Source organism: Rattus rattus, chromosome 8 (assembly GCF_011064425.1).
Source record: "Rattus rattus isolate New Zealand chromosome 8, Rrattus_CSIRO_v1, whole genome shotgun sequence".
Classification (NCBI taxonomy): Eukaryota; Metazoa; Chordata; class Mammalia; order Rodentia; family Muridae; genus Rattus; species Rattus rattus.
In genome coordinates this window covers 20,827,800-20,830,869 of record NC_046161.1, presented here as the reverse complement: position 1 = coordinate 20,830,869, position 3,070 = coordinate 20,827,800, and the positions used below count along the sequence as shown (strand labels likewise).

At 52.7% G+C, this 3,070-nt stretch overlaps 1 pseudogene across 1 annotated transcript; it reads right to left on the bottom strand.

Moving 5' to 3' along the window:
* Positions 1–556: 556 nt before the first annotated feature.
* Positions 557–2,745, bottom strand: LOC116906769 (annotated as a pseudogene). The gene has a single exon (XR_004388769.1). The product of XR_004388769.1 is annotated as an EH domain-containing protein 3-like (transcript).
* Positions 2,746–3,070: the final 325 nt, after the last annotated feature.

Sequence of the window (3,070 nt, the reverse complement as noted above, 5' to 3'; positions counted from 1 at the left end):
TAGGTTAATAATTGGGAGGCTGAGCAGGAATAGGCACAGACAACATCTAGCAGGCCAGCCCACTCTCCTCATGGCTTGGTTGTACTTCTGTGATGTTGTGAACATGAGGAGCAGCCCAGAAGGCACGGTTTCCTTCTACAAGGTGACAGATGGCCAGATTGATGGCCCACCCAAGGCTGGTGAGCCTCCCTTTCTTGCCCGGATGCTCTGGAAGGCTGTGTGAGAGGTTGTGTGTTCAGACTGTCCTGTGCTTTGTCACCAGGTAGCAATACTGGGCTCTTTCATTCACGAGAGAACGGGGACAAATAGAAGGGTCTCAAGTTCTGGATTTGTGCCTAGCCCTGCTCTTGCCACACAGGAATGGCTTGGTCTGTATAAAGAAACTTAGCATCCAGAGATGCTAGGCTGGGGCGGGGAGCGGGGAGGGCAATAAACCATGAACTGTACATGCCCTGTTCATGAACACCACAGGGCAGCTTCCTTGTGCTTTCCTATCAAATCATTCTTTCTCTTTTCCGATTTGGGAGTCTTTGACATAAAGCAGCAGGCAGAATTCAAGGTGCAAGTTTACTGAGGAAGACAGAGAGTCTTAGGTTTAGAGAACCACAGAGAACATAGGCCAGTGTCTTTTCAAGTGTGGGTGCAGTGCCCTACGGAGGTTTCTCAGTTTGACCATCCTCACTTAGCTTCTCCTTTCCCTCCCAGCTCCCAGCCCCTGAGTAAATCTTTACTTAGGAAGCCACAGAGGAAAAAATAAAAGCATAGAAAATAAAGCGAATTGTCTATTCCACAGAAAGCCTTTCCCATCTGCTCAGGGCCTAGATGTGAAGGCACTGGGGATAGGGTAGGTGGGCCATCTGTGTTAATTGCCTCATGTCTTTGGGGGAATGGGAGGGAGATGAAGGGAAAGTTTGGACACAGGCCTAGATCCTAAGACAGAGGAGGTAAAGCGCCCTTCTACCAACCCTGGGGACTTGGAGAGGTGCTCAAACAAAGACGAACCCTTCTCATTTATAGTGTGACTGTCCAGTTGTGTGTGTATGTGTGTGTGTGTGTGTGTGTGTGTGTGTGTGTGTGGTCATCACGTCTATCCTCTCTATTGACACTGTCTGTCTGAACTTGCCTGGCTCTCTCACTCCGCTACTTTCCTCTTAGATGGAGGGAGGAGGTGGGCAGGCAGCTCATTGGGCAGCTCATGCCCCTCTAGCTTGACTTTGACAAGGTGGTTGGCCAGGGCAAACTCCTCGTCATCCAACATGCCATCCTTGTCAATGTCAGCTAGCTTCCAGATCTTCCCCCAGGACGCTGTTAGGCAACTTGGAGCACACCATCTTCTTTTTGGCATTGGCACCCGTGATCCTGCCATCCACTGGGGATAAGGTGTAGAAGATTTCATCATACATAGGCTTGTCCCGGGCCACCACCCACTCAGCATCATCAATGCCCTCCCCAGCTCCCTCTCCATAGCCATGCCCGAAGGGCCCTTGAAGGGTTCCCTCAAATGCTCTGCCCTTCACCATCTGGACAGGCTGCTGGGTCTCTTCCTGGTGCACCAGCACCATGAGCTGGACAACATCATGGGCCAGCATGTCATCGACCACTTCTAGCAGCTTGCTCTTCAGTGGTTGGAATTTGCTGAAGTCCTGGGCCTGCAGCTGGTCCTGCATCCTCTTCAGGTTTGGGAAGTCACCAGGGGAGATCTGGTATTCTCGCTCAATCCTGCCATAGATCTCAGCCAGGTTGTTCACCATCTCTTTTTGGTGTCCTTCCCAAACACTGAGGGCATCTCCCTCTTCAGGGAGCTGATGATATAGACATGGACCTTGTCCAGCGGGCTCTCTTGATGAGATCATTGAGCTTTCGAAGAGCAGCATTACAGGGTAGACTCTGAATGTGTCTGAACACGTCTTACTCTTCAACTTCAAAGAGCTTCCGGTTGTCAGGAATGAGGAGAAGGTGGGACCAGAAGGAGCCAGTGTAGACCCGGATCACCGTGTTCACCATCTTCCCCAGGGAGCACATGAGGGCCCCATACACCCGCATCAGCTGCTGGGTCTCAATCTGGCCAGCCTTGTTCAATACCACTCGCATCTTGTCCTCATGGTTCTCGAGAGCCTTGATGACTTCTGAGAACTCATCAGAGATGTCCAGCTTGTGGGCGTCAAAGAGCAGGATGATTCAGTCCACCCGCTCAGCAAACCATTCGAGGACAGCAGCATACCCTCAGCTGATCCCCTGCTTCTCACCAGAGAGGATCCCCGGTATGTCGATGACACTTGACACTTTCTAGAACAGCATTGGGCAGCTGGGCACACACAAACCTATTCAGGAAGGCATTGCCGAAGGCGTTGAGCTTTCTGAAGGGTTTCTTCGGATCCACCACCAGGGCGTTCCCAGGGATGATCCCCTCCACATCTCCCTGTATCACTGCTATGAAGGAAACAGTGGTTGACTCAGGTCCAATCCGCATGCCTGGAAAATCCTGTTCCAGCAGGTACCTGATGAAGGTGGTCTTTCCGGTAGAGTATTGGCCCACCAACAGGACCATGGGCTTGTTGTCGAAATCGGCATCCTCCAGGGCCGGCGAGTAGAACTCGTGGAAGCGGTAATACTCTTCCAGAGGCAGCAGCTTGGTCTTGTAGAGTTTCTTGAGCTCCTCGCTCACAGTCTGGAAGACCTCAGGGTCCTTCTTGCGGTGATCATCGGCGATCATCGGCGATCATCGTTACCCAGCCAGCTGAACATTGTGGCAACTGGGAGAAGGCTCCCGGGAGTGGCACCCGCCTAGCTCGAACCAGGCAACCACAGCGGCCATACTAGAGCCTAGGGCTCAGATACACGATGGCCAGGGCTGCCCCAGCTGCTGGATCCAGTCCAGCCCCAGCTTCATCCACAGCCGGGTTGGGGAAGAGGATGCTGCGGATCATGTCAGGAGAACTGCAACCTTGGAAATTAAAGACGAACCTTCTGGGAAGCCGAAGCGTGAGTTCTGGGTCTCCCCAGATAGGTAGCTAAAGGATGCTGGAGCTCCGCTGCTGCGGTGTCCAGTCAGCTGTCCGCCGCGTTTAAA